This window comes from Adelges cooleyi, unplaced genomic scaffold (genome assembly GCF_023614345.1).
Source record: "Adelges cooleyi isolate 19-005CV unplaced genomic scaffold, UGA_ACOO_1.1 ACOO_flye_CR_arks_rails_tigmint_CR_PRNA_651, whole genome shotgun sequence".
Classification (NCBI taxonomy): Eukaryota; Metazoa; Arthropoda; class Insecta; order Hemiptera; family Adelgidae; genus Adelges; species Adelges cooleyi.
Window position 1 is genome coordinate 9,382,349 of NW_026096352.1, and position 14,214 is coordinate 9,396,562.

The following is a 14,214-nucleotide window of genomic DNA, read 5'->3' on the forward strand; positions in this document are numbered from 1 at the left end:
CATTTAGAAAACTAGTATCTTCGGCCATAAAAAAGATTAACATTTAGTTTCTTATGTAAAATGATCTTAACTTTCTGAAAAAAAATGTTGATTTTTTTCGAGTAACAGAAAGTCATTAAAATTGAGTTTATAACCTAAACAATTGGCTTTTTTGTGATGCCCAAAATTTGAGATTTTTACCAATATTTTTTTCAAAAAGCTGAGATAATTTTGCATATAATGTGTAAATTTAAAATTGAATTCCCCGTAAAAACGCTCAGAAAAACAAAACAAAAAAAGAGGTGAAATTTCATAGTAAAGTCGAAAAAAACGGAGAAAACCGACCACAGTAATTGAAATAGTTGAAATAATTATGTGTAAAAATAAGATAATTTTTCGTTTTAACCCATGTATATATTAGTAGAGTTGTGGTTATTTATTTTTTCAGTCATCATTGACCATATCGTTGTTATTGAATTATTTAAATATTTGTTAAGCCTGGGATCAAAAAGTGATCGGAAAATATATATAAAAAAGAGTTTATGCTACGAATTTATTAAATTATGGACCTGCATAGTTATCCCCTTTGGTAAAAGATTCACCGTTGCAAGCGGTGGCAAATCATTGCCAGACACTTTTGATGTCGGCGGGGGCCGATTCAATTCCAGAAATGCCGGCACATGACGTTTGCTATATTCCGAATGTGAAAATAAAAAATATACATATTGCCGTCCCCAGGAGCGATAAAACAAACTTTTTATAACCGTTAAATTCACACTCGAATAATCACACACACGTTGGTCGCAATAATGGCAATAATGATCAAAGCTTTATGTCGAATCGACGAGAACAGCCTATTACATTTTACAAGTATTATTATGTGTCATACTAGTGTGTTATTACAATGTACATCTATGTACCTTAATCTAACTTAACATAGATGTAAATAGAACTAGTGGGTGACTGTATATATACCTATCTGCAGTATGCAATGCTACACCGCTGAACCATCTTAGCTCAAGTTACTTTGAAACTCGGTTGTTTCTACAATTTACTTAGGCCAACAACACTGCGGCAATACTTCAGAAACCCGTTAGAGGTAGGTTTAAGAACATATTAGTACTAAAAATGAAAAATGGTAATGACTTTCGATTGGTATGTTTACATAATATAATATTATAATTGAAAGTTTTTTTTAAAATTAGAAGCTTTCTATATTTTTTCAACTAACCCTATCGTACAATAGTTAATAGACGTTTTTATTTGTATTTTTGCATTATTACAGCAGAGCTGTAATTAGGCTAGGTGATAGGTCATACATAAAATAAAATAACACATTATATATATATTATAATCACGGAAAAAAAATGTATAAAATATATATATATGGGCTGTGTATTTCAAAAAAATAAAGGGGGTTTTCTTTTACGATTTCATTTAACTTCATTCGTGTGTGTTAATTTCAGATACATACTCGCCGAGCTGATTACATATTTATTTCTCTCGCTCACCTTTTCTTGTAATTTCAGCACATACCTCTACGGTCTACATGTAAAGTTGGTAATATGAAATTCTTACGCTCAGGTTTTTTTTTATTAAAAATAAGGAATAACTTGGAAATTTACATATAAATATTAAATACATACAAATATTTGTATTTGATTTAGAATTGTATTTTATACTTAAATTAATTTAAAACTTAAAAGCCATAAGCAGTCGAAGAAAATTATCTTATTGAACGGAATATTGAATCAAACAAACATAATAAACACATACAATTTAAGGTTAAAATGAAATAAAAAAAAGTGTTTAAATTAAAAAAATGTTTGGCAAAAATATGTTTTTATACAATTATAATAAATAATAACATGTTTACGAGTATGCTCGCAACTCAATTTATTTTTACTAGACATAAAATAAAAATCATAAAACGTTCATTAAACGATACAATATAATTCTGCCAACGAAATTTGATTTATAAAAATGCATATGGTCTTATTGAACCAAAAAATATAATCAACTTTTATACACTTATGATTCAAGTATTAAGTACATGACATGTTTTCATACTTATTATAATATAAAAATATACAGTCAGAAATTGAAGATTTAATATTATTTTTTAAATTAGTTACCCGCGCAATTTGATTTTATATAAAGCAACGGTACTGCGTGGAAAGCTTGCATTCTAAAGGTTTCTTAGAACAGCTGTCAACTATTGTAATACATGTTTATCGAAATACAAATTACCGGTGGCAATGTACTTGTCAAATTCGCTGTTGCAAGAAAATATCTATTGTAATATTCGACAAACTAGTGTAACGAAATTCGCTGCTTCCGAAAACTTTCCTTATACTTATTTATATTTTATTTCTCTGAATAATATAAGTATATTATTATTATAGCTTCTTGGAAGTAGTTGATGTTGATTTTTTTGGGGGAAGGAAACATTGCCGTCGTCCTTCCGGTGTATAGGGGTACATAAAAGCTATAAAATACAATATTCTTTATGAATATATTATTCATCAAGTATAAAGAAAAAATACTTCATACCTTTCACCACCTTTTTCACGTGTCTGTGTGAATAGCGCTACCTGTGCTTTACTCTCGTACGGCGCACCTTCGGGATCAAGTTGAATTTTCCACCCTCTGCGTTTTGACGGCTATAATCAGTATTTTTATTGTGACTATTGTTGACAGGTTGGAAGAGAAGTAATCATTTTTCACACATTCCCAGTTCGCAAAAAAAAAATTATAGAACCAAGTTAGAGTACTAGAAGCATTACTAATTTCTTATTGCCACCAGCGGGGGAGGGGGTGAGGGCATAAAAGTAACAAGCTACTTTTTTACAAACTAGTTTAAGTTTAATTTAGTTTAAAAGTGTTAAGTTTCCAATTAATAGTCTACTGTAACAATTTTTTGTATAAAAGCTATAATATGCTATGTATAACATGAATATATGAATATTATGTTTTCGGTCTGGATACAAGAAAATATTTAATGCCGCCATTTTCGCGTTACACTTTCAGTTAGAGTTAAGTGATAAGTAATAAGATATGAGTGATAAGAAACTAGAGATGTGATAAGATATTAGTGATAAAAGGTTACACATAAGAGACAAAATATAAGTGATAACAGATAACATATCCATGATTGAATATTTTTCTGTGGAGCGAAGAGAATAACTAGGTTTATTTTGTTCAAAATATTTGTTGAGTTTTATGAGTAGAGTTTTTGAAAGCTGTTGTTTATAATAATATGTTTCACGAGATGCCATGTCTGCGCAGAAACAAAAACGCCTGACTCGTGCACTCCTCTTTTTGGTTTCACACTAAATTTTTTTTTTTTTAATTTTATGTGCGCCCTTCAATGGGTTAGATAATGGGGAGAGGGTCGTGTTTTTTAGCATTCTATCCTCAGAGTATACGAATTTGTACCAATAATATATTTCCTATATAATCCTAATATAATCCTATATTTTTATAGGATTATATAGGAGCGAACGCATTGGAACTGAACAATTTTTACTTACATTAGAAGGTCTCTGGTATAAATTACTGGCTGTAGGTGAGTTGCGGCCCGAGGTGTTGTTTACGATGTCGGAGACCGGTGAATTGCGGCCCGGCAGTTTTCAAAGGACGTATGAGTTGCGGCCCAGCAGTTTTTGATAGATGTATGAGTTGTGGCCCGTACAACCTTTTTTATCTTGAAACTTTTATCGCCAATTTAGTTATACAGGACGATTTTTTTAAAGAGATCCACTCAATATCTTATAGCCTATAGGTTTTAATTAATTTTTTAATTTTAATTTTCGCATTGTTTTTATATTATGTGATCTCGTTGCTTTTGAAGTTATTATAGTGTCAAAGTTAGGACAGATGAATTTTTGTCAACTCAATAATATAAAATAACTAAAATGACAACGACGGAATTGCTCATCGACAAATAACATGACGAAACTTGACCAAAAAACAAATTTTTGGGAGATAATTCAGCCAACCTCCCCGTGGTGTCTTCTGAGTAACGCTAATAGGCTAACATAAAGTGGTAATTATTATGTGGCCGCAACTACGTCATACGTCTCTCTCCTAAACCCGGGCCGCAACTCATACGTCCCTCTAATAAACCTGGGCCGCAACTCGTACTTGATTTAGGGATTGGGCCGCAATTCACCAACACCGAAATTACTGCATATGTTGAGTCATAAATAGTGCGATTGTTTTTAATTTTAATTATTTAGGATGCATTTTAGCTTCTTCGGGGACAAGTAAGGGACAGGTAAGGACAGGTAAGGAATTAAAACGAGTGATTAGAGACGCCATCGGATCAGAACGGAAAATGAACGAAGAATACAATAATAATAATAATACGATGATGATTATTATTACATATCATATGGTGTGTGTGTGTGTGTGTGTGTGTGCATCTCGTATTGTTGTTACACAATTGGGAAAACTCACAAATGGGTTGGCGGTAAAGCAAAAAACAAACTCTTATTAGGCCCTCGATTGTAATTCGCGTTAAATTAAATACACGTTGTGAGTATCTTATATTATTATTATGGTGGAAAAGAGAACGGCAATAATAATAGTTAGTATATGATGTACGATTCCAATTATATAACGCAGTTTGTATGTATGTAATTATGTGTGCAAAAAAGATACATCTATAATACACTGAAAACAGTTAAAAAGTTTTACATTAATTAAAAAGGAGGCGGAGGAGGTGATGTGGATGAACTCAGTCGAACAGCTATGTTTCGACAAAAGATAGAGGGCCTTAAGATAAAGTCTTGATGACACGATTGTTTTTTAACGAACCTTTTGACTCTTTTCAATATCGAATACCTACCGCTATTTAATTATAACATCTAACCTAAATACACCGTAAATTAACTCAGCCGTTATAGAATTTTATTAAAATATATATGTATAATATATCCAGTAAAATGTCTTTATGGGACGTATTAAAAACAAATAAAGGCGTTTTATAAGCGAGTAAAGGACCGGCGGCGAAAAGATAATAATATATATAGGATTATAGGAAGTCACGTATAATTTAATATACACTATATAGACTGCTTTTGTGCATTTGCCGCTTCAATTATAAACCATCGTAAACACGTCATGAATAGACAGTAGCTGTAAAACAAACTAATTATACAAGTTACATAAAACTTGCACGTTTTGTATAAATATTGACAAAATTATTTAAACACGTCAAATTTTCAAAGAGAGATTAGGTACTTCAAACGTTGATCGGCCACAACTCCTTTGCAAAAAAAAAACATTTCTGTAATTCAACTCTTTACTTATAAACATTTGAGGGTAGCATACAAAACATTTTTTTAATAATGTTATAATGTCACGGTTATCAGGGATAGTGGTTACAGCTACATTGGTTGTTACATTAAGCATATAAAAAAATAGGTACGCAACGTTTAATACGTTTGTCACGTCCTTATCCTAATAATAAAAGGTACACGCACCAATAAATAGATTAAATATTAAATAAGATAAGCTTCAAACTTATTTGTTTATTCATTTAGAACATTTGCCCCCCCAAAAAAAAACATTAGGTACTGTTCAACATAAAGTAGGACACTTTACACATAAAGGCCAAAACTCTATACAAACAGGACAATAGACAACCAAATACAAGATTACTATTTGTTTACTTAAACAAAAAACATAGTGAAATTAAAAATGTTTAGAGACGTTTAGTATAAGTTTAGTCCCTCTCTTTTGTTTAAAACACTCTATTGAAATGCATAACATGTATTTTAAACGTTATCATTTACCACTTACCAGAACCATAGATTAATGCCGTATGTGTTTTGGCAATGTTGTTTTGGATTCGAAGCTGTGATGAACCGTACATTTTTAGGGTCCATTCGTTAGCTTTTTTAATGGGTTTAGCTCCTAGATTACTTAGCTGGAACATCCCGGTAAAACTCAATTATTTAAAAAAAAAACTTAAACTCAAGAGAAAGGTCGTTTCAAAATAGTAATTAAATGCAAACAGAAACTAAGCATTGCAAATGTAAACAATCCGCTAATGGTAAAACTGTAGAATCAAAATCTCATTTTGAAAACTATAATTTAAATACATTTAAAATCCGTTTGTCTTTTACTTTTTTTTTATGTTGTTAACAATGGATAGTAAAAAAAAAACTAAAAAACACGCTTAAGTAGTAAAATAAACTAAAAAGTAGAAAATAATTTTCAATATAGAAATCAATTAATAAAAATAAATAGTGTTATTGTGAAAAAAGTGTGGGGCGCTTTTCAAGAACTGATATATGTAGCACCCCACGCTTTTTTTACAATAACACTATTTATTTTTTATTAATTGATTTCTATATTGAAAATTATTTTCTACTTTTTAGTTTATTTTACTATTTAAGCGTGTTTTTTAGTTTTTTAAACTATAATTATTTTCCACTTTTTAGTTCGATGTGCTTTAAAATCGTGTTTTTTTAATTCTAGTACATACGTGTCTCTATTACTTGAAAACTTCAGGTAAACAACAATGAATACACGCATGTACGTTCGGCTGCCTACCGCTTTTAGTTACATAGTTACATACAAACATACATACAAGTGAAGCTAATATAAGCGTGTTAAAAACACAACAAAATGTTTACGCTGTTAGAATATCAGGTGCCTATTTAAAAACAACAATTCTAATAGGCGAACAATTAGTATTTATAACCATTAGCATTAAAATTAATATTGTAATTAATTTGTTTGCTTATGCTATGCAAATTTAAAATTTTTATACTAACATACAGCTAAATTATGTTTAAATATTTAAAAGTTGAATAACCTTTTTCACGGTTTAGATTTTTTTTAAAAGATTTTTTCCAACCAGATCCTCATTTAATATTCGCTAAGTAATAAAAATAACGTTTGGTACAATGTATACATATTAAAATAAATTTAATGGTGTTTACATTATTTAAGAATAATTAAATTGTCGTTGCATGATTCAGGGTCGAGAGGGGAGTATAAAAGAAAATCGGGTATTTTTCAAATGGATTTTAGATTGGCCTCATTTAAAATTTAAATTTACGCCTTTTATCATTATTATTAATGTTATTATATCATTTATTTTTCTTCTGTTTGGAACTAATTTCTATTCCTGTCATTAACTTAGCAAAATATGATATACTTTAAAATATGTTACATAAATTATCATTATTTATTTAAAAACAATGTTAGTTTTAATTACTATATATCATTGCATGTTTAAGTTAGTTTCGATAGGTATAAATACAGCAATTGTTATTATGATATTAATATTGTTGACTGTTGTACTAAAGAAGTATAGTGGTAATTAGTGTAGTCAATAGACTACTGTTAGCATTTTATAACTGTATTTGGCTGACCCCATATAGTTGGGATAAAGGCGAAAAAGAAGAAGAAGTATATTATATTATTATAATACATGGGAGATTTTTGTCGATTGGCACGCGTTACTGAACATATGCCTTTTAAATATGAGTTCCCTGAACCATACATAGATTTGTGGCTTTTTTATTGGCCATATATTTATTAATGGACCATCGCTGCTACTATATTGCGATCTGTAAATGATACCGGGTTTATGGTATGTTTAAACCATAATTTATTTATGATACAAACTACAATAAAATATGTTATCAACGGACCTTTTAATTGGACGAACGTACAAAATATAGGCCTAAAGTTAAAATGGTTACACTCGTGTAACAATATAACCAAAATTAATTTTTATTTATATTTAATATTACCTAATATTTTTATTTTTACGCAGGTTGTGTTGTTTTAATATTTTTTACCAAAATATGTCTCGGGAGATACACGTTTTAACACGTTTTAACATGTATTTTTAATTTTCTATTAACATAATAATATTATTTATGAAGAATTTGTCTACATAATATTTACATATTAGGTCATTTTTGGTACTATTATAGACCACGTTACAATGGACGTCGATTTTTACATTTTTAAACGGACTCTAGTTAAAATCAAATTGTGCCCTTTTCATCTAAAAATATTTCAATAAACTCTTTAATCTTTAATTTTCTTCTTAGGGACACATGCGCTGAAGTTTTTCAGAAACTTGCATTTTATAAAACATGTTTTGCATTCTAACGGTTATTTAAAAAGCAGACTTGCAGATTATAGAAAAAAAAACAATAGTTTATTTTTGTATTTTTTTAAACACGCGTAGGTATATAAGTTTAGTGTTTAAGCCTTGTTTACTTTAAATAGGAAATATACTTCCAGGTTGTTTCCATCGCCATGTTTCAAAATCTGTTAAAGCAATATCGGATAGTAACGCTTGAATAAACAACGTATAAAAATTAAAATACATTGCACGTTATTCGCCAATGGCTTGTGCTACCGAGGCTTTCTTGCAGTTAAAAAAAAATTGATTTATGTTATCATATAAATCGCCTGAATTGGTATCTGCTATTAAATCCAGCGCTTAGGTGCCTTCCGTTAATCTTATTTGTCGCCGCTGACGATTGCCTAATGATTTTGAACTTTACATTTTGATAGTTTATAATGATTTCTTATTATTTTTTGAAACATTTTTTTTAAAAATTGTTGTTTATAATAAAAATCATAACTGTAAATTAAATCCTATGTATTATTGTTATATCTACTGTGTCGCAGTTCACCGAAATAAAGGACTTGTTTCTTTGTAATAATATAAGTATCATTTTAAAAATATGTTTGTCGTGCAATGGATGTGTGCGTGCGACGAACCGAGGCGGAAAGAATAAGATTAAGTGAAAGAAGTTTGATCTTATTTTGTTTTTTGTGTTTTACATTAAAACGGATATAGCGAAGCGGCAGTGCGGTTTGTGAGCTACGTGCGCCGAAGGGATTTGGCAATAGACGGGAGTAGGGAAGAAAAGCGGTATGGTATAACAATAAGACGTACTTAGGGTTAATCCTAACGCCGCCAATGTTTAGGTAGAAAAAAACAGATGAGTCTTCGGTACAGCTATCGACTCACCGAGTTTAACAGTCGGAAAATTGACTACGTCTTTTAAATTAAATCTCTTGCGATCAATAATAGTTAACGTCGTTGATTAATTTTAATTATTTTAATATTATTTAATGAATTGTTTGAAAATTATTTTAATTATTTTAATACGTTTTTTTAATTAAATCTCTCGCAATCAATAATAGTCAACGTCGTAGATTAATTTTAATTATTCTAATAGCGGTTTTCATTCGATTTTGGTATCGTTGGTTCATTTCTTGATTACTTTTTTAAATTTAATGCGATTTTACTAAACACTATAATATAGTTATATACACTCGAATCCGTTTGTTTGACAGTTTTACTAAATTCAAATCAATTTTTAAAAAAAGTCTAACAATAATTGAACATTTTTTTTTATGAAAGTTTTAATAACTGCAGACTGTAGACAAAAAGTTGTAGACCAAAAAGCCAGACAAAATTTCGATTACTTTGTTATGTAAAGATAAACTAATTCTTTAGCATCTTTACTAGCTTATGTATTAACCGATTTTTGATTATTAGCTGTTTTTTTGTAAAAAATTGCAAATTTAATTAATTTAATTAATTTAATTACAAGAAACTGAAATAATTTTAAAATGAAAATCGGCTTTCTACATAACATAGTAAAGTAGCCAAAGAACACGAATCTCTTTACAGAATTGAAATTGGACATTCCCATGTAGTCGACTTTTTTGTCTAAATAAACCAAAATAGCTTTTACTCATAGGAAATTTTTGGAAAATTAAAAATAATACCTTGAAGCTTATACAAATTAACCGTTTAATTAATTAAAATCGTCAACATTTATTAAAATCAATTTTTTCTTAAATATTGTCTATACAAAACTCCTTAAAAATAAACCGCATGCAATCCCCTCAACTTCAATTTGTTTTATAATCGCTATACGTATCGCCTTAATATACAATATGTGTGACGACTGCGCGGTGTCCTCTTAATATTATAGTTTTTGTTTGGAATGACTTAACACACCCTTTTCTAGGGTTTCCAAGTTCTAACTCTCGATATCACAATCCATTACATCCGAGACTTTCGTTGTTGTGTACCTACTCTTGGCTTGTGTTACCATTCACATGATACTTTATTATTTTAGCCGGACCAGATTTTTCTGATCACATTCATCGCTATGATAACGCAGGGTCGTCACGTTTTGTCTGTATTATTCATAATAGCGACAAAACTAATCATTATTGTGTCGGCGAACTACGGCTAAAGTTATAGGCAACATACGCGTCGGTCAAGTGTTTTGTCGGTATCGTTGACTTCGGCCGGGGCGAGGGGAAAAATGCGATGTGAAAACCATATCCATGGAATAACGGCAGCCGCGTGCAGTGTACCTAAGCGACAAATTTATTTTTATTTTTTTTACAATAATTATTAGGCTATTATTATTGTTAGCAGCCGAACAAATTTAACCGTAACACTCAAAGCGGCGGCGTTTCGGTCGTACTCCGATCGAACACACGGCCGTCGCTATCGTTTAACAATATAATGCAAAAACGGGACGCAATCGATTTTCCAGGGCCAAAATGAATGCCGAGGGGGAGGGCAAGTTAAAGCGATATGAGTATAAACTATAATCGTCGGATGATGTCTGTTTGTTCGGCCAGGGTGTGTTCGCATGTACCCGGAGTTTCGTATACTTGGCCCGGGGTTTTTAATATTACATCCGGTAGACCGGACACACACACACACACACACACACATAAACGAGTTCTTACACTATTTTTATTGTTGGAAATAATGTTTATTTTATTATTATTGTTTTAATACCTACTACGAATCCGAGACGCTCGCGTTATTATGAATAATCCACGCACTTATGCACCGTATCCGCCGATAAAGCGCCAGAGTAAATATTATAATTTATAAGAGCAGTTGCGTTTTTTTTTTTAATATAATAAACAACATCCTTTTTCCCAGTAATCGGACTGTGTAAACGTGACTTTGGAAACACCTAAGTACACAACAAATATTTCATAAAACGTGCGAACGTTCGCTGCACAGTAATATCGGTAGCAAACTAAACGGGACAAACAGGATTGGGTACCGTAACAATAAAGCACATTCTATAATATTATAAACCTATAATACCATATAATGCTCTTAGACATTGCTTTCTGGACCCTCTCCATTTATAACTAAACAACAACAGTACTATATCCTACTACTGCGACGGAAGAACTAGAGTCGGGAATGGTCCACTTAGTCGAAACTAGAAAATCATTAGGCCGCAGATGAAGAAACGGTCGAAAAAATGTGGTCAAATAATTATTTGTTCGAATTATTGTTTTATGTTTGATCAAAAACGATAATTGTATAAATTATCCGTCAGTAGTGATGCTCTTGATCTTATTAATGTAAAAATAGTAGGGCTTATAAGTCTTTTTCAGACATCTTAAGGCAGTGGCAATTGAACCTGTCGAACATCACTTTCAGACTTCAGTACAGGTAGATATAGTACACACAATCTTGGAAGAATGCAACCTAATAGCTTATTCGCATAAAACACCGTAATATATATATTTTTTTATGTGAATTAAAACCAGAATAACAACATATTGTTAAATGATACAAGTAAAATAGTTATTAAATTATGAATCTATACTCATGCATAAACAAAAAGAACTTCAAGTGTAAAAATCCGACAAAACCGGAGAAATTACACAGGAACCGTATCTAAAATATTATTAAATATAATCAAAATTAAAGAATGATGATCATATCTTACTTACACTTAAATGGAAAAGCCAGCGTCGAGGATGAATCTGGAAGTTACAAATGTTGAAAGGGTTGTTAGTACCCATAGAGGAGAGAAAGTTTAAAAGATTATTTTTGTTTGAAGGGAGAGAGAAGAGAGAGAGAATGTAGGGTAATGAAAAAGAAGATAAGATGGAAACTTCTATAAGCACATATTTTATGTAAACGAAAATACCGCCGTGTTTGATTATAGGTATACGCGACGCACATCTTTCTTGATTAAATTTATTCGGATGCAATAATTGTTAATTTATTTATTAGTAATTGGTAAGTCGTTAGATTATTCATATCGATTCGACTTCAGTTTCAAATATTTGGTGATAGTCTCCTCTTTGTAGCCGTTTCGTGTCTTGTGCTTTCTGCCACTCAAATGTCGTTAAGTAGCCGAATCAAATGGGTTTCGAATTCAGTTTGAGATTATTAATTAGTTCCCGACATAAAGTCGCTTGTATCTGTTTTCCATTATATAAATAATTTTGAATTTACTTACTTAGAAAATGTCTTTAAAATATAGGTCGTTTCTTGTAAAAGTGGTGTAACTTCAATTTTTTTTATAATACACACATTTTTGCTTAATGAAGTCACATTTAGCCATATAAATATCAATATGAAAGAGAAACAACAGTTAAAATAGAAAATACGGAATGAATACTTGTACCTATGTTTTTCTTACACATTAATTTACAAAAAGCTCGTTATTTCAAAATTAAATTACAAAGAGATAATTCCCTTTTATAACGAATAATACATATTTAAAGGGGAAAAATTAACTGCAAACGCTTATGTTACTCTTAAATGCTTTATTTATAAGATTAAATTAGCTGTTTTTATACTATTATTTTACTATACATTTCCTAGTAAGTTAAGTTATTTACTTGTTATAATCAAATATCCCTAAATATAAAGTTAGGTATAAAAGTTTTGTTTTAATGTTCTTTGCATATTGGAGGTAGAAACCTAGAGGAATCTATATACAACTAAAACCAGTATTATGGCACAATCTCAAGGCAGCCTGAAGCATATGAATATAATGATAAACATTTAAATTTTTATGACTAACCGAAAGAGTTACGTAATCTAACGTTGTTCAGCTTCTATTACCGCTACTATTTCAGGTGAAAAAATGATGCATATTAGAAGTTATTTATTGTGCTATTACATAGTGAAGTCAGTACAGTTTTGGTTAGCTTAGGACATACATTTATTAGTTATTTTGACCGAAAACTCTACAAGAAAGAAAGGATTGAAAATATGTTTGAATAAGTTAAAAGAGCAATTGAAATTAGAGAAAAATTAACTACGAAAGCACAAATATTTTATAAAATATAATATCCTAAATCGAATTATCTCAATGACCAAAATAGTCAGTTAATCTATAAAATAATTAGGTTTGAATCGAGAGCTAATTAAAAAAAAAATGTATTATAATACATACTTTAGAGATACTTATAGGTAATTAGAGATGCTAAATATTGATCAATTTTAAAACTGAAATATAACTACAGCCAAGAGTAAAACAAATTTACACATTCACCAACATGTTATTGAAAGAAATCATTTTTAGACCTTATACCGAAACATCCCTTCTAAAACAATTATCATTAATCATAAATCCGGTAAAATTTGTAAATTAATTATAAGTCTGTCTGAGTGTGCTGATTTAAGATTAGTGACAGGTAAGTCCTAATTAATATAAAAAATAAGTAATAGTATTTTTCGAATTTGCGGACTTAGGATTTACCCATAATATACTAAACTATAGTATAGATTATAATGCCCACATAATAATTAATTGTTAGGTGTTAAACAGCTTAAGCTTACTGAGTCACAGTATAGTGTTAGAAAAGTTTTCAGTAATCTGCTTAGTTGAATTTATATTTAATGTAATATGCAAGTATATTGTGTAATAAATAAAATCAGCGAGAAACACCAGCAGGAATAATTTTTTTAATATAGCCTTTAGATGTGCGTCAAAGGCCAAATGGGTTTTCGAGGTAGATATTATATTACATATAATGTATTAATTGGCCATTTTGACGCAATTTTAATTATCATCATTACCTGGGATCGTAAATCCTATGACCGTCGGTTAGCGCCTGTTTTATTTTACTTTTATATTTTCCTACCATCGGGTTTCCAATTGTTTGTATTTTGTAATGTAATGTTTAATATTTCTACTGTAAAGGTATGAAAGGTATGAATTTGTTTACAGAGAATTTTTTATTTTTATTAAATCGTTATGAGTGTAGTAAAGCGGTTTTTTTATGCATAAGCATGATAAATGGTAACCATCATTGTTAATACTAACAGTTATGACTTAAATTAAATAGTCTCAATAATAAAAAAATATATACAACTGTCACTTTATTTTCATTATTATATTCGACGTGGAGCTAAGGTGTTTTTTTTTTACAATGATAAGTTTTTAT

The 14,214-nt window shown here is 30.1% G+C and overlaps 1 protein-coding gene across 1 annotated transcript in view; it reads left to right on the forward strand.

Moving 5' to 3' along the window:
• Nucleotides 1-821: 821 nt before the first annotated feature.
• LOC126844894 (uncharacterized) overlaps nt 822-14,214 on the forward strand; it is a 136,663-nt gene continuing 123,270 nt past the window's right edge. Inside the window, exon 1 of the mRNA XM_050583363.1 lies at nt 822-1,078. The gene's annotated coding sequence lies outside the window, so the exon portion shown is untranslated. The remainder of the gene's footprint in view (nt 1,079-14,214) is intronic.